This window comes from Bos mutus, chromosome 3 (genome assembly GCF_027580195.1).
Source record: "Bos mutus isolate GX-2022 chromosome 3, NWIPB_WYAK_1.1, whole genome shotgun sequence".
Taxonomy (NCBI): domain Eukaryota; kingdom Metazoa; phylum Chordata; class Mammalia; order Artiodactyla; family Bovidae; genus Bos; species Bos mutus.
In genome coordinates, this window is record NC_091619.1 from 53,137,839 (window position 1) to 53,161,780 (window position 23,942).

The window sequence follows — 23,942 nt, forward strand, 5'->3', positions numbered from 1 at the left end:
TATGTCACACCAAGAAACATTAGTGATTCAAATCTCTTTACACCCAGTCCCCTAGTACACAGGCAGTGGCAAAACTTCTGTTGTAATTGTTTTCCTGATACAGGAAATGTTGCAGATGATGTCCTAACTCTTGAGTAAAATGCAAAGATCCCACATGTGAACCTTCTCTTATCAGAATTTTTTTTCCACCATAAAACTTTCTGTATCTCTTGGAAATCTTTTGGTTGCAGGTGACCAAGTAATTAACTCAAATTTGTGTAACAAAACGTTTATTGGCTCAAATAAAAGGGCCAGAGGTAGGTCTTGTCATAGGTGTAGTTTGATCTGGGGATCAAATGATTTCTTATCACCTCACAACCCTTTCTCCTTTCATGTGCCAGTTTCATCTTTGGTCTGTTTCTTTAATCAGACATGATGGTAGAAACATTTCTAAGCTTCATATCTTTACCTTCAAAATCCAATGGAGAGCTTCCCTGGTGGCTCAGTGGTAAAGAATTTGCCTGCCAATGCAGGAGACATGGGTTCAATCCTTGAACTGGTAAGATCTCACATGAAAAGTGAAAGTGTTAGTAGCTCAGTCGTGTCCGACTCTTTGCGACCCCATGAACTGTAACCTGCCAGGCTCCTCTGTCCATGGGATTTCCCAGGCAAGAATACTGGAGTGGGTAGCCATTCCCTTCTCCAGGGGATCTTCTCAATCCCGGGACTGAACCCAGGTCTCCTGCATTGCAGGCAGATTCTTTTACCACTGAGCCACCAAGGAAGCGCTCAGATCTCACATGCCATGGAGAAAACAAGCAACAAGAGAAGTTACCACAGTGAGAAGCCCGTGCACTGCAATAAGAGTAGCCCCTACTTGCTACAACTAGAGAAAGCCTGTGGGCAGCAATGAAGAACCAGTGCAGCCAAAAATTAAAAAACAAACCAACAAACAAATGAATTACTTAAATTTTTTTTAGTTTTTGTATGGGTTGGAATAATTTCAGGAACATGAAATAAAGACTCAAAATAACAGTATATTATACAAGATACAAGTGTATTTCACTTTCATTTAAAATCTGATATGGTGTAGTAACTTTGTGCTGTAAAACTGTAAAGGACTAGGATGTTGCTCCATCTTCTCCAGGGTGTTGCTTTCATCTCCACAGTCAAACATGGGTCATGATTGTGTCCCAATTCCAATGGAAGGGGCAAAGAAGACAAGGATATGTCTGTTTTCTTTAAATCAGTTTCTCAACATTAGCACTATCGACATTTTGGGCCAGATTATTTTTTGTTAATGAAGGATGTTCTGTATACTCTAGAATGGTTAACAGCATCCCTCTATCACTAGATGCTGGTAGCATCCCCCTTACCCTGGTTGCATCAATGAAAGTAACTCCAGGCCTGCCAAATATCCACTATGCTCACTTGCTGAGTTGTGGTCAACTCTCTGTGAGCCTTTGGACTGTAGCCTGCCAGGCTCCTCTCTCCAAGCTCTCCATTGGATTTTGAAGGTGAAGATATGAAGCTTAGAAATGTTTCTACCATTTTGTCTGATTAAAGAAACAGCCCGAAGATGAAACCGGCACATAAAAGAAGAAAGGGTTGCGAGGTGCTAAGAAATGAAATTTTCCAGGCAAGAATACTGGAGTGGGTTACAATTTCCTACTCTGGGGAGATGTCCGCTAGGGGAGCATATTTTATTTCTGCACACATTCTTTGGCTCGAACTGAATCATGTGGTCATTCACAGCTACAAAGGAGACTGGGGAGTGTGATCCTTTTCTTTTTTTCTTGATGGCTTTGTGCCATCAAGAATGAGCCCAGTAATCTTCTCAGTCACAGTGTTCAAGTGGAAGTGTGCCATCTTTGTTAACATCAACCTGGGAACACAATGATGATAACAGATAATAATTATTGAAATTTTGCCTTCATCCACCTCCAGGATTCTACAAAACTGTCCTCAAATATTTCTGAAACTCTTCGGGATGCATTTCATATTTGTAAACATCCCTTTAATTTCAACTATGGGAAACTTGGAAAGTGTCCATTTTGAGGGCACTGAAGTCTGTGTCAGGTGTAATTTCTAGTCTCTCTCAAAAGCTGTTGATAGAGAATGTTAGTCTTGCCATTTCTGCTAAAACCAGTGGTGTCAACTCAAGCCACTACCCATCCTGCTACACTTTAAATCACTTCCCACCCCCATCTTTGGTCTTGATGAAATCCTGATGAAGGCTTCCAAGATGCCATAGACATTTTAGTGAATCGAGATTTTCTGCATGGTTTCTTCTTTCCTTAGGGCTCACAACAAGACTAGGTGTTGGGATGGAAGACAATTATGAGTAACACAAACCTTGATGTTCTCAAAATAAATATTCTCTGTGTAACTGAAACATTGTTATTGAGTCAAGGGTACATGCTTGACTCTTAGAAGAATTATTTCCCCTGATTATTTCTCAATCCCACAAGTGAATAGAATTCAGGTATAACATACCATCTATTTTCCTGACCAGCCCAACATGTGGAGATGCAGGTTAGGCTCAAAGCAGAAATATTTCCTATTGATTAATTAAGTCATTGTTTTGCTGAAAACAATCAGCACACCTATTAAATGTCTACTATATAGAGGCATATTCTGGGTCTTAAGTTTGCAGCTGTGAGCACCACTGACATGACCTTGGCCCATCCAATCTAATAGCTCCCTCCTCCTTCACATTATCAGTCTGTGGTTTATGTGCTCAGTGCAGTCTTTCATTGGAAGTTAAGTTAGATCAGAATTTCTCTGCTACCAGTTGCTGTCAGTAGTGCACCCTAGGGCAATTCAATATTTCCACAGGCCAACATTACTGATGAAGTTGATCCCAAGACAAAAAGTAAAAATCACCCAGTCACACATTCTCAAGTTAAGGAGTGTGTCTGAGTTATTAGGAATTTGAGCCATGAAATTAAAAGACACTTGCTCCTTGGAAGAAAAGCTGTGACCAATCTAGACAGCACATTAAAAAGCAGAGACATTACTTTGCTGACAAAGGTCTCTCGTAAAAGCTATAGTTTTTCCAGTAGTCATGTATGGATGTGAGAATTGGACTATAAAGAAAGTGGAGTGCCAAAGAATTGATGCTTTTGAAATGTGGTGTTGGAGAAGACTCTTGAGAGCCCCTTGGACGGCAAGGAGATCCAACCAGTCAATCCTAAAGGAAATCAGTCCTGATGATTCATTGGGAGGACTGATGCTGAAGCTGAAACTCCAGTACTTTGGCCATGCAAAGAACTGACTCATTGGAAAAGACCCTGATGCTGGGAAAGATTGAGGGCAGGAGGAGAAGGCACCGACAGAGGATGAGATGGTTGGATGGCATCACCGACTCGATGGACATGAGTTTGAGCAAGCTCTGTTTGTTGGTGATGGACAAGTAAGCCTGGTGTGCTACAGTCCATAGGGTCACAAAGAGTTGGACACAACTGAGTGACTGAACTGAACTGAACTATTTGCTGAATCTGAGCTGTACTTTTCCTTTATGAGCTTTGGTTAGACTGAGGATTAGCTTCATTGTAGTGTGTGATTTGCTCTGTAAGAACTCATCATGTGAAGTGCTTTTTAAAGAATTAGTTATTAAAATATTTTATTGTGGTAAAAAATATATAGCATAGCATTTTTCATTTTAGACATTTTAAAGTTTGTAGTTCTATGGCATTATCTACATTCATGTTATTGTACAATCATCACCACTATCCATTACTAGAACTTTGCCTCTTCCTTAACTCGAAGTCTTAAGTCTCCACTCATTAAACAATAACTCCCATTACCCCTTCTCTCTAGCCCCCAGCATCCACTCTTCTACAGTATGTCTCTGGGGTTTTGATGACTCTAGGAAGTCATGTAAGTGGAATCAGGTGGTATTTGTCCTTATGTGCCCACCTTATTTCACTTAATGTCTTCAAGGTTCATCCACGTTGTAGATTGTGTCAGAATCTCTTCCTTTTTAAGGCTAAATCATATTCTACTTTATGTATAAACCACATTTTGTCAGTTCTTTCATTGATGAACTGAAAAGCTTTGTTTGGCCTTTTAGGTAGAGTCTCATTTTGAATATGCCCCAAATCTTGCTCTAGTAAATGTTATCTCTTTAAAGTAGCACATTTAGCTCTGTGGCATTAATGAACAAGCTATAACATCTGCAGTTGCCACTCGAGAAGAAAATGTAATTTTACAAATCAGGTTAGTGCCACCTTTTATTCACAGTACAGGCCCTAAGATGAGGATTATGAAATGATTGTTTTATGATAGAAGTCAGTTTAAGAATTTTAGCAGTCTTCATGCCATTAGGAATATTTCAACATCAAGGGAAATCTTTCCCTTATGTGTTTGTGCTGACCAATATGGTAGCCAGCAGCCAAATATGGGGTTTAAAATTTTAATTTATTAAAATGAAATGAAATGAAAAATTCAGTTCCTCTGTCACACTGGCCACATTGCAAATACTCTGTCACCATTGTTAGTGGCTATTGTATTGAACTGGACACACAGACTGTTTCTGTCATCCCAGAAAATGCTCTTCCACAGTGCTGTTGGTGTTAGCTTGGATTTTCTCCCCCGAAGTCATTAGGGATCATTTAAACGTCATAAAATTCATTGCTGCCTAACAGAGTGTGCTATTCGATTGCTCCTCAGCTTCACTGGCTTGTAGTCTGTAGTTGAAGGACAGGATTTAATCTTCTGTGGAGCATAAGAACAGAATCAGTATAGTCTTGCTGCTTGCTCGCCATTCACCCGCATAGGCACACAGAGCCTGGAATTCATAGAGGAAAGAGAAAAGCTGAAATTCTAATAAGGGTGAAGGAGCAGGAAATGAAAGAATAAGTTCACTGAGAGTTAATAGCATTTTAAGATTTTATGGTTTTTGAAATTTAGTTTGTAGCCTGTCAAACCCTAAGTAGTAAAAATGCACATAGATGGAGACCATCAAACAATAAAGAACATGTTTGGACCTAATGCTAATTCTTATAATGGGATATTTTAAAATCTATAGTAGAGAGAAGTCCCTTTGGGATGGTAAATGGGACCTGATTAGGACAGGGCAGACTACTTAAGACCACCTCTTTAGAGAGGTGATTTTCAAGTTTTCTTTGCAGTTGAGTTTAGTAACGGTTTGTTTATAATTATTTTGTTATTTTATTTGTGTGACATCATGCTCTTAAAGGAAGAAAATGAATTTCATTTCTATGGTTTTTCTATACCTTTGACTTGTTAGGACAAAGACAACTCACAGCAGCTTACTGTGTCCCCAGAACCCCGAGTAACTCCTTACACATAATTTTTGCTCAAGAAATGTTGTATGCATGAATGCAAATACCCTAGAAGTTCTGAAAGGCTAGAGCTGGGAATCATTTCATTATGAAAATGGATTTTCTCTGAAACAGACTATGTCAAATCTATTCATCAATGGGCTTGCAGGATCCTTCTTCAACTGCAAGCAAGCAGCGTAGAATGGTGGTTAATCTGTTGGGCATAAACCTGAGATGGCTTAGGTTCAAGTTCCAACTCAAGCTCTGATTAGCTGTGTGAACGTGACCACATTAACCTCTCAAAGCTATTTTCATTTGTGGAACCCAATATAGCTACATTCTAGGATTTTTGTGAGGATCAAATAACCTAAGATACACAAACTGCTTAGTAAGTAAAGTGCTCGATATATGTTTAGCTCTCAATGTGTGTTAACTTAAAAAAAGGGAACACTATAAGTATCTGTGGTGAGAATCTAGGCTTAAGCTAAAAGTAAAAGAAGAAGAGAGAGAATGCTTGTGTTATTGGAATCTAGAAGAAAGAGCTTGTGTCATGGTACAGAGTCCAGAGCAAAGGAGATAAAGCAGTGATGCAACTTCGTTTCAGAACTGTCAGCTGGAACTCCCAGAGCTGCAAAGGAACTGTTCTGTCCTGCTAACTAGATAACTGCTGGGTACTTGACAGGTTAAACACACTCCAGCCTCTAGGCCTTTACCTTTTTTTGTCTCTTTGAAATTGCTTTTCTCCAGATACCTGCTAGTCTGTCTCACTTCATTTAGGACTCTGTTCAAATGATGCTCCTCTTTGCTGAGCATACCAAAAAAGGTACTTCCCCCTAATAGTGCCTTATTTTCAACTATAATGATAATTACATAGCCTGCTTTATTTTTCCTATTAACACTTTCACTACTGATATTATTATACATGTCTTTTTTCACATTCTATACTGTAATTCGCAGAGTCGGACACGACTGAGCAACTTCACTTTCACTTTCATACTGTAACTACATGTGGGCAGGAAGTGTCTTTTTTCATTCACTATGTTTTGAATAGTGCTTGTTTATGATAGATTTGCAATGCATTTTTTTTTTTGGCTCAATTCCTATTTTTATCATTTGAGCCTCATAAGAACTCCCTATGGTAAGGGGCTTTACTCAGGCTGTGGGGAGAGGCATGGTGTTAAGAAAAGTTAGATGACCTGCTCAGAATCACATAGCTAATGAGTCTTAGAACCAATATTTACCATTCAAAAACAAATGATCTTTGCATTATATCACATTAATTAGTTTTATGTTCTTTTTTCTAAAGGGATTGGGGACGTACAGATTTAATGGGGATAGTACTCATTATGCAAAATAAGGAAATAGGAATAAAACAGAACAGAAATCTTATATGTAAAATTAAGGAAACAGGTATTCTCTGACATCTGAGATAAGCAAAATGTTGCCACAATTCTTTTTTTTTTTTTTTTTCTGGGTCCATGACAGAAAAATGAACTGTAGAAATGAACTGGTTCCCTTTGACCTTTCACTCAATCTCATATCTCAGCTATTTGAGTCCCAACCTCAGAAGGCTGAATCATCAAGTGAGTCTATTTTCTTTATTACATTATAAACTCTTTCAGGACAAGGGTTATATCTTAAGTGTCTGATTCCCTGACAACTTTTAGCTTGATGCCTTGCCAGATGATCAGTGTCTAGAATGACAGAGATCTGCAAGGGAAATTGGACTAAATCCTACCATTCTGTTAGGGGAAGCACACTGACTGAAACTGCCCACCTTGGCCAGGCCCTATAGTAACCATTTGCATGAGTTGTTTTATGACAGGAGATCCTGGTAAGGAATACGGAACTAATAAGCCACCACCAACCGGAAGAGTTTGGGAAAGGTCAAAAGGAGACACTGCGTGTCCATCCACTTCCCAGAATCCCTCTCGCAAGCATCCACCTTGGCTGGGCGATGCGTGCGCCATCAGGAAAGACTCTGAATTAGAATGATTGGCCAAAGACAACCCAGAAACGAATCCCATCACCATAAAACCCGAGACTTCGAGCCACGTGGCAGAGCTGTTCTCCTGGGTTCCCTTACCCTACTGCTCTCCACCTGGGTGCCCTTTCCCAATAAAATCTCTTGCTTTGTCAGCACATGGGTCTCCTCGGACAATTCATTTCTGAGTGTTAGACAAGAGCCCAGTTTCGGGCCCTGGAAGGGGTCCCCCTTCATGCAACAAATGGCGACTCTGGTGGGGACTCTTCTTCACTAAGACTGACATCCTGACCACTCGGGGTACCTAGGGGCCAGCTTGCCTGCCAATGGACCAGACCCAGCAGCCGCAACTGGGACCCTTTTGTCCCTAGTCTCCTCCTGACGCAGACAACTGGCCAGAGTGCCTCGACTGGTAAGGAACAAGAGACTTTATTGACCTCTCTCCCCTTCCTTCTCTTTTTCCTCTCCTTAACCTTTCCTATCCTTCCCCATTTTTCTAGTCCCCGGGTCCTGGACGCAGGAATCTGGTTGAAGGGCCTCAGCCTGAGCTGAGGATTGGAGATTGATCACCTCCTCTTGGCAGAGAACTTGAATTCTGGTTCTGGTAGGGCTGAGTTCTAGTCCTCCTTTCTCTGGAGGCCCAGGGTAAAGTCCATAACGCCTGGGTATCTGCAGGTGGCAGGAGACGTCGGTAAGGGCACCCCTTTCGCCCCCTCTCCCTCCTCCTCCCCCTTCTTCTTTCAACCTGGCTTCCTTTCCTCCCTTTGAAATGTTTGAAGAACTGAGATATTTTCATTTACTCTGTTAGTACTTGGATCTGAAGTTTTGTGTCCTTATAGGAGGTTTTCTGAGAGACTGTATTCTTGTATTTAAGGGAGTGTCTGATGAGGACTGCCAGGAATATATGTGTGTTTTAACTTTGTGTTCTATGTTGTGATTTTTGATGGCCATTTTGCTTTGTCTGGCTACCATTTGGTTTAGACCTGCTGCCATTTTGTTAGAACTTGATTTTTTTCTTTCCCTGTACCTTGAGACCAGGGCTCTCAGGAACACTTATCTAGACCATCTCTAACTCCTGAGACTGAGGGAAAAGGGGAAAAAGACTTTTAAATTTTTATTTATTTCAACTGTTTCTTTTATAGACTAGTAAATTTTATATTGTAATATCTAATTCATGACTAAACTTAGAAAATTAAGCTAGATCTTGCACTGTGTCTGTCTAAATATGTCTTGGTATGTCTTTGTCTCTGAGTAATATTTTTGAGGTTAATTTGTAAATGAACTCTATTTAATTGGCTTAAAAAAAGGTAAGCACTTACAAATCAAATAATTCTAAATTAAACAATAAATTCCAGGTTCATGTGAACTGGGAAATATTCAGTATTAAATACCTGATATTAATGTTTGTTTGTTGACCTATCTAATATAGACATGTCTTAGAGTAATTAACATTAAGTAGAATATTTTCATTGTACCTAGGTTTAATATAAGTTAAATATTATTTCTATTACAAGTTTGTCAACAAGGAAATTACCTCAAGTGAAGAAACTTCTAAAAAAAATGTAAATGAGATATGAGCTTTTATGTAAACTCTATTAAGAATGATTATTCTTTAGAAATATCTGTCTAAAATTGTCTCTCCAGCTTGGCATAACTTAAATTTCTAAGGGTTGTGCCAAGTGTGCTAAGTGTTGGAAGTCTATTGAACAGTTAGGTCATTTCCAAATAAAATAAGATTTTGAAACATTTACTACTAAATACTAATTTCCTTTTACAAAGAAACTAAAGACATTTGGGACTATAAATGAATAATGTTTGGTGCCATCCTAAAATGTTCTAAGAAAGCAGGGTTTTAGAAATTATCACTGGTAATTATGCTCACCAATCTATAAAATGCTAATATAAAAGTTAGTTCTTGGTTGCCAAAGGAAAGTAAGAAGTGTGTTTTCAGTTAAAAAAAAAAAAAAAAGAAAAAGGTATGAAAAAATACTAAAAAGAGTTATGCATGATCAGGGTTTTCTAAAATTGGATTACAGTTAGTTAGATAAATGGATTTTATTAGAAATGACACAGCCATAAGAAAACTGGTTAGAGTCAACTGGGTCCGAGATGGTGGAGCTGACTTTCACTAGACCTTGAGCCTTGGTATTTAAGCCTATTGTGACATATCAACAAGCAAAATGATACACCCATCAACACGGACTAAATCTGACCGAATGTTCTAAATCCTTTTAATTGATCTTTTCGATAAAACTTCCTAAATAGAATTCTTTTGAAGTTCTTTTGACCTCTAGCTAATTTCGGGGTGCTTCAGAGGGCCCCTGAAACATCCCAAAGAGAGATATTAAACTGTGTTTATTTGGTTCATTAAATTACATAAAAAATTATCAAATGAGTAATACATCTGCTCATGTTATAATGTATGGTAAAATTACTAATACAGATATCCTAGAAATTATATGGAGTTCTTAACATTCTGATCTGTCCTGGTATTCTAATGGAAAACCTGATGACTTCACAAAAGTTACCAAAAGGACTGAATGAACCAGCGAATATGCTTATAACTTTTATGGTTTCTATCTGAAAAATTATGGATTTGAATCTTATGTTTTCCGGGAGTAGAGAAAACCTTCCTCTCAAACTAATTATGACAATGCTTTGGTAAAATTATATGTTATAAACAAAACAATTATATTTCTCTCTATCTGACTCCTCCAGAAATTTGAAACTCTTAGGTTTCCAGTAAGTTTATCAAATGAGCTAGGAAGATTATCTCACTAACAGGTACAAAAATCTCAAGGAATTTTTGAGACCTTAAAAAGGGAAGAATTCACCTAGATTTGTTAGGCAAAATCTGTGATAAGCCTTTGGTGTGTTTCCCAGTCCTGTTTTATTTTAAAAGTTCAGTCTGAGATTCTATAAATGTTTCAGCAAAATAAAAAGTCTATGATCAATTATGGTTATATAAATCATCAGACCAAAATTAGTGAGAACAGACTTATTTTGCAAACCAACTAGCCTTAATTTGGTTATATTTGATAAAAATGAGAGTAACTTTAGGGGAAAAAAAGGATATTTCAAAAAATGTTAAATCTCAGTCTAGTAACACTAGAACACTGGGCTATGTGCCTTATAGACAGTGCCAATATATAATTTCCCTGGAAGATAAAGATTCGTACAGAGTAGACTAAGTCAGATGACCTGGGATATACTAGGCTACATCTAATGGAAGCTCTTAAGTCTTACTTGTGACTTTACTAATACTGCTGCTATGTTATTTGTATTTCACCTGTTTTACAGAATTGCTGTTTCTTACACTGCCAAATGTGTGACTGAGGCCTTTGATAGGATAATATATAGTTCCACATGAGATCGATGATGGTAACAGTGTAACTCTAGATATTGGAAGAAGCAACAAGAGGGAATGTTTTCCTGGACCAAAAGGCTAGTAAGACCAGTGGTCCAGAGAATTTTGGATACTGTTTTATGGCCTAGTCCAGTAACAGCAAGCACATTGAGTGGCCTGTCAACAAAATTTTTGCCAAACCTGAGAATGGACATTCTCAGCACCATGGGATAAAATGGTCATGAAATGCCTCCCTCAAAATCATGGTCAAGTTTATGAGCCAAAAGAGACTCTGCCAACTGAAGACTGACACTTGCCATCTACATCTACAAAGATTAAATCATGACCACTGCAACTGCTGACCTTCAACTTCCCTGAAAGGAGTTCAGGGTGAAAATCAGGAACGAGGCACTCTGTGCTCTGGGAAAAAAACTGGCAGAACAGTCCTTCAGATAGTTAGATCTTTTCAGGAGAAGATTTTATAAGTCCCAATTCTTGCATCTTCTCATACCTAGAGAAACACTGATGTCATTAACAGTGAAATCTGCTTTGGCTATTAAGGAAAACTTTACAATTAAAAGTCAAAATAGAGTAGCTATGGTTCAGACATCCTGGGAAATAACTGGGTGATGCTATGGGTGTACTTTCAGATTAGACCTTGTATTGCTAAACACTTGAGTTTTCTGAGTCGTGTCAGGCTTGGATGCCACCATTCTCCAAACAATGTCTTCTGGAAGCTAGTAACTGCAACCTTACTTTTCATAAAACTAGGCAACTGGCTACCTGGCTACAAGTCTCCTGAAGTGCCAGGTCCAGACTGGGTTTCAGGCTTATTCTTCTAAAAAAAAATGAGATTTATTTTGTCTACTAAATTCCAGTTATCACTCCTCCAACTACTTCTAACTGGATCTGTTACACAAAAATGGCAGACCAAGGGACTGAGATTTTAATCATACAAGACTCAGATCTAGAACTTGGAACTCAGAAATACTTCCAATTCAGTGTCTATTCTCCAAGCTGAGGCAGTCCTATGCTCCATTTTGACAGGGAGTTATCACAGTCATAGTTGCCCAGTTCCCTAAATTAAAACTGAGCAGGACTCTGTTGGGCTCTGGAGTAGAGATCTGCTCTGTGTTCTCCATTTCTTGTCTGTAGGATATAGGCTTCATTCAGCATCCTTGACCTTCCCTGAATTCCAAAGGGCGGATTCAAACAATTGCTAATCAGGGAAGGGAGGGGATACAGAAACAGGAGAAACAATCAAAGGTTGGTACAGCCTCCAGACAGGGTCCCGGTTCCTACTCAAAGAAATATGCATAACAACGTCTTTGAGCCCCCACCCAGGTGGAGGATGGTAACTTCAGACAGAACTCAATATTTCTGAAGCACAGCTCTGTTGCCTCACCACCAACCAATCAAAAAGAGTCACAAACCCTGCCACCCTCACCCCAAATGTTGCCTTCTGTTTCCAGGGACCAGAAATGACCATCCTGTTAGGTCTCCTGTTTGGCCCCTGTCTATTTCATCTCTGAGAGAGGCCAACAGTTTCAAACTAAATTGCTGTTATTACAAGGGTGAATGCTGGTTTCAGGCAAAAAATACCTTGATCAGGTAGAGAGAGACTTCTGCTCTACTAGGCAGGCCTACACCCATGCACAGCAGGAAGAAGTTACAGAAGAAAGAGACCTCTGCCCCAATTCCCAAGAAGTATCTTGAGTATGAAGTCTCTCAGGGGGGAGTTGTTAGGGGAAGCACACTGACTGAAACCGCCCACCCTGGCCAGCCCTATAGTAACCATTCACATGAGTTGTTTTATGACAGGAGACCCTGGTAAGGAATACAGAACTAATAAGCCACCACCAACCAGAAGAGTTTGGGAAAGGTCAAAAGGAGACACCGCGTGTATGTCCACTTCCCACAATCCCTCTTGCTAGCACCCATCTTGGCTGGGCAATGCATGCGCCACCAGGGAAGACTCCAAATTAGAATGATTGGCCAAAGACAACCCAGAAATTAATCCCATCATCATAAAACCCGAGACTGTGGCAGAGCTGTTCTCCTGGGTTCCCTTACCCTACTGCTCTCCACCCGGGTGCCCTTTCCCAATAAAATCTCTCGCTTTGTCAGCACATGTTTCTCCTCAGACAATTCATTTCTGAGTGTTAGACAAGAGCCCAGTTTCAGGCCCTGGAAGGGGTCCCCCTTCCTGCAACAATTCTGCCTGCATTTAAGGGCTTATGCTTCCTTTGTGGCTCAGCTGGTAAAGAATCTGCTGCAATGTGGGAGACCTGGGTTTGATCCCTGGGTTAGGGAGATCCCCTGGAGAAGGGAAAGGCTGTTCACTCCAGTTATTGTGGTCTGGAGAATTCCATGGACTGTATAGTACATGGGGTTGCAAAGAGTCAGACATGACTGAGTGACTTTCACTTTCATTTTCAAGGGCTTATGACTCTTTTGAAAAGTATTTGAAGTGTTGATATCTGCTTATTAAAATAGCATGATTTATGTCAAACCCCAGAATGAGGGAAATTGGAGGGAAGTAACAATCAAAGTTTATATGGGGCATCCAGCTAAGTTCAGTTCAGTCGCTCAGTCATGTCCAACTCTTTGCGACCCCATGAATCGCCACACACTAGGCCTCCCTGTCCATCACCAATTCCTGGAGATTACTCAAACTTGTGTCCATTGAGTCGGTGATGCCATCCAGCCATCTCATCCTTTGTCGTCCGCTTCTCCTCCTGCCCCCAATCCCTCCCAGCATCAGGGTCTTTTCCAATGAGTCAACTCTTCACATGAGGTGGCTAAAGTATTGGAGTTTCACCATTAGCATCAGTCCTTCCAGTGAACACCCAGGACTGATCTCCTTTAGAATGGACTGGTTGGATCTCCTTGCAGTCCAAGGGACTCTCAAGAGTCTTCTCCAACACCGTAGTTCAAAAGTATCAATTATTCAGTGCTCAGCTTTCTTCAAGTCCAACTCTCACATCCATACATGACCACTGGAAAAACCATAGCCTTGACTAGACGGACCTTTGTTGGCAAAGTAATGTCTCTGCTTTTAAATATGCTATCTAGGTTGGTCATAACTTTCCTTCCAAGGAGTAAGCATCTTTTAATTTCATGGCTGCAATCACCATCTGCAGTGATTTTGGAGCCCAGAAAAATAAAGTCTGCCACTGTTTCCACTATTTGCCACTATTCCCCATCTATTTGCCATGAAATGATGGGACCAGATGCCATGATCTTCGTTTTCTGAATGTTGGACTTTAAGCCCACTTCTTCACTCTCCTTTTTCACTTTCATCAAGAGGCTCTTTAGTTCCTCTTCACTTTCTGCCATAAGGGTTGTGTCATCTGCATATCTGAGGTTACTGGTATTTCTCCCAGCAATCTTGATTCCAGCTTGTGCTTCTTCCAGCCCAGCGTTTCTCATGATGTACTCTGCATATAAGTTAAATGAGCAGGGTGACAAAATGCAGCCTTGACGTACTCCTTTTCCTATTTGGAACCAGCCTGTTGTTCCATGTCCCGTTCTAACTGTTGCTTACTGACCTGCATACAGGTTTCTCAAGAGACAGGTCAGGTGGTCTGGTATTCCCATCTCTTTCAGAATTTTCCACAGTTTATTGTGATCCACACAGTCAAAGGCTTTGGCATAGTCAATAAAGCAGAAATAGATGTTTTTCCGGAACTCTCTTGCTTTTTTGATGATCCAGTGGATGTTGGCAATTTGATCTCTGGTTCCTCTGCCTTTTCTAAAACCAGCTTCTAAAAACATCTGGAAGTTCACGGTTCACGTATTGCTGAAGCCTGGCTTGGAGAATTTTAAGCATTACTTTACTAGCGTGTGAGATGAGTGCAATTGTGTGGTAGTTTGAGCAGGTTCACGTATTGCTGAAGCCTGGCTTGGAGAATTTTAAGCATTACTTTACTAGCGTGTGAGATGAGTGCAATTGTGTGGTAGTTTGAGCATTCTTTGGCATTGCCTTTCTTTGGGATTGGAATGAAAACTGACCTTTTCCAGTCCTGTGGCCACTGCTGAGTTTTCCAAATTTGCTGGCATATTGAGTGCAGCACTTTCACAGCATCATCTTTCAGGATTTGAAATAGCTCAACTGGAATTCCATCACCTCCACTAGCTTTGTTCATAGTGATGCTTTCTAAAGCCCACTTGACTTCACATTCCAGGATCTCTGGCTCTAGGTGAGTGATCACACCATCGTAATTATCTGGGTCATGAATATTTTTTTTGTACAGTTCTTCTGTGTATTCTTGCCACCTCTTCTTAATATCTTCTGCTTCTGTTAGGTCCATACCATTTCTGACCTCTATCGAGCCCACCTTTGCATGAAATGTTCCTTTGGTATGTCTAATTTTCTTGAAGAGATCTCTAGTCTTTCCCATTCTGTTGTTTTCCTCTATTTCTTGCATTGATCGCTGAGGAAGGCTTTCAGTTCAGTTCAGTTCAGTTTAGTAGCTCAGTCGTGTCCAAGGAAGGCTTTATAGGTGGCTAACTCTGACCATCAACTTGAGTGGTAGGCATACCTATAGCTGGAGCCTCTTTTATGCTCTGGCAAAGAGCTTTAACTTAATGGCTGCTTGAAGCCCTAAAGTTCTGTGCTATATGCTATGGGAGAGATAACTGTAAGCAGGTATAACTTTACAAATGTGCAATTCAATTATTTCTTTTATCAAGTATGGCTTAAATTTGGCTGTGTGTAGTAAAACACCCAAATATCAATAATAGTGGCTTGAGTTAGACAAAATTTTAATTTTATTTCTTGATACAAAAAATATGCAGGAAGGCAGGCATGGTAAGAAACTGCAGGATGTCAGTTCTCTAAGGACTTGCTAGCTTTTCCTTTGTGATCAAATGCAAGTGGCTGCTGTAGCACCTGCCATCGTGTCTGCACTTGAAGATGCAGAAAGGTGAGAGAGCAAAGGACACAGAGTGTAGAATGGGCATGCCAGCTGAGTCTGTCCCCACCTCCCCTAGGTATTTTCATTTTTCCTGCCTCACACACCTACTTATATCTCCTAGGCCAGAACTCTGACACATGGATACCTCTGTTCGTGTGTATGTCTGTCTACAATGGAGGCTGGGGAATTTAGTTTTTATTAGCTGGGCACTTTGCCCTCATCTCCCAACAAAATGAAGGTTTTGTCAGTGAGAAACAATGGGAGAATGAATGATGAATCAGTACTAGCAGTCTCGTCATAACTATATGTTGAAAAACCTTAGTATGGGCGTAGGGAACCCTTTGTTTTAAAGAACATTTTACATTTTGAAGAATCTCCTGATAAATTTGTTTCATGATACATTCTGAAGTAGCTTTATAAGTTTGTCTTTTATTGGAAGATGTGAGAATAGATTTCCTCTGTAATGCTTGGTATTAGATGGAAGAAACCCTGGAATGGGTTCAATATTTGGCTTCACCATAATTCGTTGTGAACCATTTTGAGGTACAAGTCAGTTACATGTGAAAGGAGATACGGCAAAATGAGTTTTAAATGTATATGCAAGAGCAAATGATTAAGAATAAAAGAGACATTCCTAAAGAAGAAGTACAAAGTGAAAGAACTGTTTAGTTTTTTTTTTAATGAGAAATTAACAATTTACTATGCATCTCTGTTTCTTCATTTGGTCTGGGATTAGGTGCAGGGGTATACACATTGACCAACAAAATAGAAAAGAGAGCTCAGATGCAGACCTATACCAAAAATGGAAATTTGACCTATGACTGAGATGACATTGACACTGCACATTGGTTAGGAAAAGATAAACTTTTCAGTAAATGCTGTTGGGACAACTGGTAATCTGAAAGTGAAAAAATGACTTTGGAGATCTATCTCATACCACATATAGAAAAATGAAATCCATGTGGATTAAGACTTACATGAACAAGACAAAACTGCAATGTTGGGTAGAAACAGCAAGTTTCCAGTATGTTTCCACATGTAGTCCAAACATGGAAAAGTATGTAGTATATTGCTTAATAAAACCAATATAGTTAAATATAAAGTGGAAAAAAAAGGTAAAGAAAAAATTCAAGTTTGCATTTTCTCTTGGGGGAAATAAAAAGGGGAGATGGAGGATCTGAATGTTTTTGCTTTTTAAATTGGGTGGTGCCTACACAGAAGCTTGTTTAGTCATTCTACTTTATATCTTACACAATTGTATAAGGTTCTTTTGTAGCTACAAATGACTTTTAAAAGATTTAAAATGTAGATATGAAAAATATGTATTGTTAGATTATTGTGAATATCAGACATGAAAATATTTGAAGCATTAAATAAATTTTTATCTACTACACTTTGTACATCTTGAAGGCTGAATTATTTTTTATTGGCTTTTGTATACTTAGCACAATGTCTGCAATGTATTTAACGTTTTTTGATTGAATGAATGAATGAGGAAGCCATTTTAATGTTAGCATATTTAATGCAAGTTTTATGTTTTTGTATTATTAGAACTGAGCTGCTCCTTCTAGTCTTTATTGACAAACATATTACCCTATTCACTCATTTACTTATTTAATGTATCTATTCTTCAAATAGATACATTATATATAGATATAGATAATGTCTATATAATTATAAATAGATATAACAAGACTTACAATGTTACAGACACCATGCTAGTTATTGGGGGGTACTGAGGTGAGCTATACATATTTACTATTTTCAATGAGCTCATAGTCTAGTAGGAGAGACAAACAAGAAGTGCTTTAAGTACAGAGGATTTGTATTTGACAGACTTCAGCACCTTGTGGGCAACTTATAGCAAATGAAAAGATGGGATATGATAGCGGCGGGGAATATGAGTGGAGTCAAGATGAAGTCCACAACAAGAAGTGAGGACGATGGAAACTTCAGCTGGACTGATGCTAGGGTGATTTCATTAAACAAGATGGACAAGTGTTGAGGGCGGGTTTCCCAAGTTGTATTCCTTGGAATGTCATTCCTTCAGAGATACTTTATACCAAAGAAGGGAATTGAAATACATTTGAGAAATGCTGATCTTTTCTTCTAATGTAGATCCACAATGCAGAATATCATATTAAAGGCCCCCATGAAACCAGTTCAACTTCGTTTACAAAGACAGCAAAATGATATGAAGAAACTGTTCAATTTTTAATGCATCTGTTGTTTCTGTTTTTAATTATGTCTTTTTTGCCCAATAATGAGTTCTTCTTGAATGCCTACCATAAGGCAATGGAGCAACTGACTATTAAATTAACAGTGATTTGAGAGAAGGTAAAATCATTTTTAGATAAATGAAAAAGGGCATAACTTGTTTTATTGTGCTTTTCAGGTATTGCATTGTTTACAAATTGAAGTTTTGTAGCAACTCTGCATCAAGCAAATCTATTGGCACCATTTTTCCAACAGCATTTGCTCACTTTGTGTCTATGTGTCACATGTTGGAAATTCTTGGAATATTTCAAAATTTTCATTATTATTATGTTTGTTATTAAACATATTATTAAAAAGCAGAGACATCACTTTGCTGACCAAATTCCATATAGTCAAAGCTATAATTTTTCCAGTAGTCATGTGCAGATATGAGAGTTGGACCATAAAGAAGGCTGACCGCCAAAGAATTGATGCTTTCGAATTGTACTGGAGAAGACTCCTAAGAGTCCCTGGACTGCAAGGAGATCATACCAATCAATCCTAAAGGAAATTAACCTTGAATATTCACTGGAAAGACTGTTGCAGAAGCTCCAATAGTTTGGCCACCTGATGTGAAGAGCTGATTCACTGGCAAAGACCTTGATGCTGGGGAAGGTTGAGGGCAGGAGGAGAAGGGGACAGAAGAGGATGAGATGGTTAGATGACCTCTATAACTAAATGGATATGAATTTGAGCAAACTCTGGGAGATAGTGGAGGACAGAGAAGCCTGGCATGCTGCAGTGCAAGGGGTCATGAAGAGTCAGACATGACTTAGTTACTGAACAGCAACAAATGTTTGTTATGGTGATCTGCGATTAGAAATTTCTGAAGTTAATATTGTAATTGTTTTGGGGGCACCACAGACTGTGCCCATATGAGATGGCAAACTTAACATAAATGTTGTGTGTTTTGACTGGCCATTCTTCCACCTCTCTTCCTCTTCTCTGGTCTTGCTATTCTTTGAGACAACAGTATTGAAATTAAGCCAATTAATAACCCGATAATAGCCTATAAGTGTTCCAGTGAAAGAAAGTTACATTTTTCTAACTTTAAATCAAAACCAAGAAATGACTACGCTTACTGAGGAAGGAATATCAAACACTGAGACAAGTTGAAAACTAGGCTTTTGTGTCAAACAGTTAGCCAAGTTGTGAATACAAAGGACAAATTCTTGAAGGAAATTAAAAGTGCTTCTCCAGTGACCACACGAATGATAAGAAAGTGAAATAGCCTTATTGCAGATATGGTGACAGTTTTAATGGTCTGAATAGAAGATCAAACCAGTCAAAACTTTCCTTTAAGCCAAAGCCTAATCCAGAGTAAGGCCCTCACTGTCTTTAGTTCTATGAAGGCTGAAAAAGGTGAGGAAGATGCAGAAGGGAAGGCTGAAGTTAGCAGAGGTTGGTTCATGAGGTTTAAATAAAGAAACCATCTCTGAAACATAAAAGTGCAAGGTGAAGCAGCAGGTACTGACAAAGAAGCTACAGCAAGTTATCCAAAAGATTTAGCTAAGATCATTAATGAAAGTGGCTGCACCGAATAGCAGATTTTTAACTTTGTCTAGTTTCTATTTCATCTAATAACCTTTTACTGGAAGGAAATGGCATAGAGGACTTTCATAACTAGAGAGGAGAAGTCAATGCTTGAATTCAAGCTCTCAAAGGATGGCCTGACTCTCTTGATAGGGGCTAACACAGGTGATGACTTGAAGTTGAAGCCAATGCTCAATTATCATTTTGAAAATCCTAGCGTCCTTAAGAATTATGCTAACTCTGTTCTGCCTGTGCTCTACAAATGCAAGCAGCAAAGCCTGGATGCCAGGACATCTGTTTACAATGTGGTTTTTGAATATTTTAAGCCCACTGTTGAGATCTACTTTTCAGCAAAAACATTCCTTTCAAAGTATTACTGCTCATTGACAATGCACTTGATTTCTCACGATCTCTGATGAAGATGTGCAATAGGATTAAGGTAGTTTTCATGCCTGCTAACACAACGTCCATTCTGCAACACATGGATCAAGGAGGAATTTCAAGGGAACTAGAAGTGGAACCTAAAGATGTGACTGAATTACTGCAATCTCATGATACTATTCAAATGGGTGAGGAGTTGCTTCCTATGGATGAGCAAAGAACGTGGTTTCTTGAGATGGAATCTGATTCTGATGAAGATGCTGTGAAGGTTGTTGAAGTGACAGCAAAGGATTTAGAATATTGCATAAACTAAGTTGATACAGCAGCAACAGGATTTGAGAGGATTAACTCCAGTTTTGAAAGAAGTTCTACTGTGGGTAACATGCCATCCAACAGCACTGCATACTACAGAAGAATCGTTCATGAAAGGAAAAGTCAACCAGTGCAGCAAACCTCATTTTAAGAAATTGTCACAGCCACCCCATCCTTCAGCAACCACCACCCTGATCAATCAATAGCCATCAACTTCCAAGCAGGACTCTCCATCAGCAAAAAGATTATGACTCACTGAAGGTTCAAATGATGGTTAGCAATTTTAGGAATAAAGTAATTTTCACTTAGAGTCTTTTTTTTTTTTTTGTAGACATAGTGTTTTTGCACACTTAATGGACTACTACAGTATAAACATAACTTTTCAAGAATCAAAAAAAAATTTTTTTGTTGTGCCATATAGCATGTGGAATCTTCGTTCCCCAACTAGGGATTGAACCCATGCCCCCTGCCTTGGCAGTGTGAAGTCTTAAACCACTGGACCACCTGGGAAGCCCCCGTACATTTTTTTGTTCACTGGGAAATAAAAAAATTCTCAAGACTCGCTTATTGCAGTGGTTTGGAACCAAACTCACAGTATCTCTGGGGTATGGCTATATGGGACTGGATTTTTATCTTTGGATCATAGCACAAAGTGTGTATGGCAAACAAATTAAAATGTCTTGAATATCTGCTAGAGAAACAGTGTACCACCAAGTGACATGTCCTAAAAGTGCAGGCCTATCCCATGGTTGGTTTTCCATCTGTTAGCTGAATGGAGTTAGTGACCCTCCTCACACAGAGATCCTTGAAAAGTAAATAAAGTTTGAGTGGGGCATGAATTTAAAAAGTTTTATTGCAAAGGTCATATATGTTAGTTGTAGAAGAAATAGAAAATCAAAATATAAAAAAAGAAAATCAAATATATTTATGTATATATAGTATAAACAGGTATACTATATAATTGATAATTACCATACATGTTCTTTTCTATCCATATTTTGCATAATAATAATTCATGTATATCTATTTATGTCAACTAATATAACTCTAGATTATATTTTTAAATTATTGCATAATATTTCATGAATACATCATAATAATTTGTTTTCCCTATTGATGAACATTTAGGTTGTTTAAAATTTTTCATGCCATAAATGTCTTTTGTATTCCTGACATTTATTTCTTCAAAATAACTTTTTAGAGAATGGAAATGCTGGCCCTAAGGATATGGACATTTAAATTGAAAAAATTTTTCTCAAAGAAGTTTATACCAATTTACATTCCCACCTGTAGTGGTTATGAATGCCTTTCTCCCCGTATCTTCACACACTGAATTGTATGCAATAAAACACTGAATTTTATATGTAAAACCAATGTGTCAGTTTGAAAAAGCAAAGATATTTTAACTTGCATTTCTTTATCTATGAAGTTAGAATCTTGTTTCTCTTTGTTTAATGCTGGCCATTTGATTCCTTTTGTTTTACAACTTGCTTTACTCCCTTCTGTTTATTTTAACTATTGGGGTTTGGCTGCATTCCTACTCATTTGCAGTCAGATTGCTTTGCAAATGTTTCATGTATTTGTTGTTTTTAACTTTTTATTTTGAACTGATTTTGTTTGGACTTATAAGTTTATAAAAATACTACATAGAGTTCTTGTATACACTTTACCCAACTTCCTCTAATGTGTTAATCTTATATAACCATAGTACAATCAACAAAACCAGGATATTGACATTAGCATAATACTACTATATTAACTGGGCTTCCCAGGTGGCAGAGTGGGAAAGAATCCACTTGCCAATGCAAGAGATACAGGTTTGATCTCTGGGTCAGAAAGATTCCCTGCAGAAGGAAATGGCAATCCACTCCTATATTCATGCCTGGAAAATCCCATGGACAGAGGAACCTGGTGGCCTACAGTCCATGGAATCATGAAGAGTCGGCCATGGTTGTCCGAGGAGGCCTTACAAATAGCTGAGAAAAGAAGAGATCTAAAGGCAAAGGAGAAAAAGAAATGTATGCCCATCTGAATGCAGAGTTCCAAAGAATGGCAAAGAGAGATGAGAAAGCTTTCCTCAGTGATCAATGCAAAGAAATAGAAGAAAACAATAGAACGGGAAAGACTAGAGATCTCTTCAAGAAAATCAGAGATACCAAGGGACCATTTCATGCAAAGATAGGCACAATAAAGGACTTAAACAGTATGGACCTAACAGAGCAGACGATATTAAGAAAAGGTGGCAAGAATACACAGAAGAACTATACAAAAAAAGATTTTAATGACCCAGATAATCACAATGGTGTGATCACTTACCTAGAGCCAGACATCCTGGAGTGGGAAGTCAAGTAGGCCTTCAGAAGCATCACTATGAACAAAGCTAGTGGAGGTGATGGAATTCCAGCTAAGCTATTTCAAGTCCTGAAAGATGATGCTGTGAAAGTGCCAGCAAATTTGGAAAACTCAGCAGTGGCCACAGGACTGGAAAAGGTCAGTTTTCAATTTAGTCCCAAAGAAAGGCAATGCCAGAGAAGGTTCAAACTACCCTACAATTGCACTTATCTCACACGCTAGCAAAGTATAATGCTCAAAATTCTCCAAGCGAGGCTTCAATAGTCCATGAACCGAGAACTTCCAGATGTTCAAGCTGGAAAAGGAAGAGGAACCCAAGATGAAATTGCCAATGTCCATTGGATCATCAAAAAAGCAAGTGAGCTCCAGAAAAATATCTACCTCTGTTTTATTGACTATGCCAAAGACTTTGATTGTGTGGGTCACAACAAACTGTGGAAAATTCTTCAAGAGATGGGAATACCAGACCACCTGACCTGCCTCCTGAGAAATCTGTGTGCCGATCAAGAAGCAACAGTTAGAACTGGACATGGAACAACAGACTGGTTCCAAATTGGGAAAGGAATATATCAAGGATATATATTATCATTCTGCTTATTTACCTTATATGCAGAGTACATCATGAGAAATACTGGGCTGGATGAAGCACAAGCTGGAATCAAGATTGCCAGGAGAAATATCAATAACCTCAGATATGCAGATGACACAACCCTTATGGCAGAAAGTGAAGAGGAACTAAAGAGCCTCTTGATGAAAGTGAAAAAGGAGAGTGAAAAAGCTGGCTTAAAACTCAAAATTCAGAAAACTAAGATCATGGCATTCAGTCCCATGACTTCATGGCAAATAGATGGGAAACAATGGAAAAAATGACAGACTTTATTTTCTTGGGCTCCAAAATCACTGCAGATGGTGACTGCAGCAATGAAATTAAAAGGCGCTTGCTCTTTGGAAGAAAAGCTATGACCAACCTAGACAGCACATTAAAAAGCAGAGACGATACTCTGCCAACAAAGGTCTGCTAGTCAAAGCTATGATTTTTCCAGTAGTCGTGTATGGATATGAGAGTTGAACTATAAAGAAAGCTGAGTGCTGAAGAACAGATGCTTTTGAACTGTTGTGTTGAAGAAGACTCTTGAGAGACCCTTGGGATGCGAGGAGATTCAACCAGTCAATCCTAAAGGAAATCAGTCCTCTATATTTATTGGAAGGACTGATGCTGAAGCTGAAACTTCAATACTTTGGCCACCTGATGTGAAGAACTGGCTCATTGGAAAAGACTGTGATGCTGGGAAAGATTGAAGGCAGGAGGAGAAAAGGATGACAGATGGTGAGATGGTTGGATGGCATCATCAATGTGATAGACATGAGTCTGAGTAAACTTCGGGAGTTGGTGGTGGACAGGGAAGCCTGGCGTGCTGCAGTCCATGTGGTCACAAAGGGTTGGGCACAACTGAGCAACTGAACTGAACTGAGTGTGCATGACTAACTACTAACAGATCTTGTTTGAATTTTATCAGTTTTCCCCCTAATTTCCTTTTTTCTATTCCAGCATGCAATTCAGGATCTCACATTGCAATTAGCTGTTATTTCTC

At 38.9% G+C, this 23,942-nt stretch overlaps 1 pseudogene; it reads left to right on the top strand.

The window, feature by feature from the left end:
- Positions 1-19,999, top strand: part of LOC102277929 (tigger transposable element-derived protein 1-like) — an 80,959-nt pseudogene extending 60,960 nt beyond the window's left edge.
- The last annotated feature ends 3,943 nt before the right edge of the window (positions 20,000-23,942 follow it).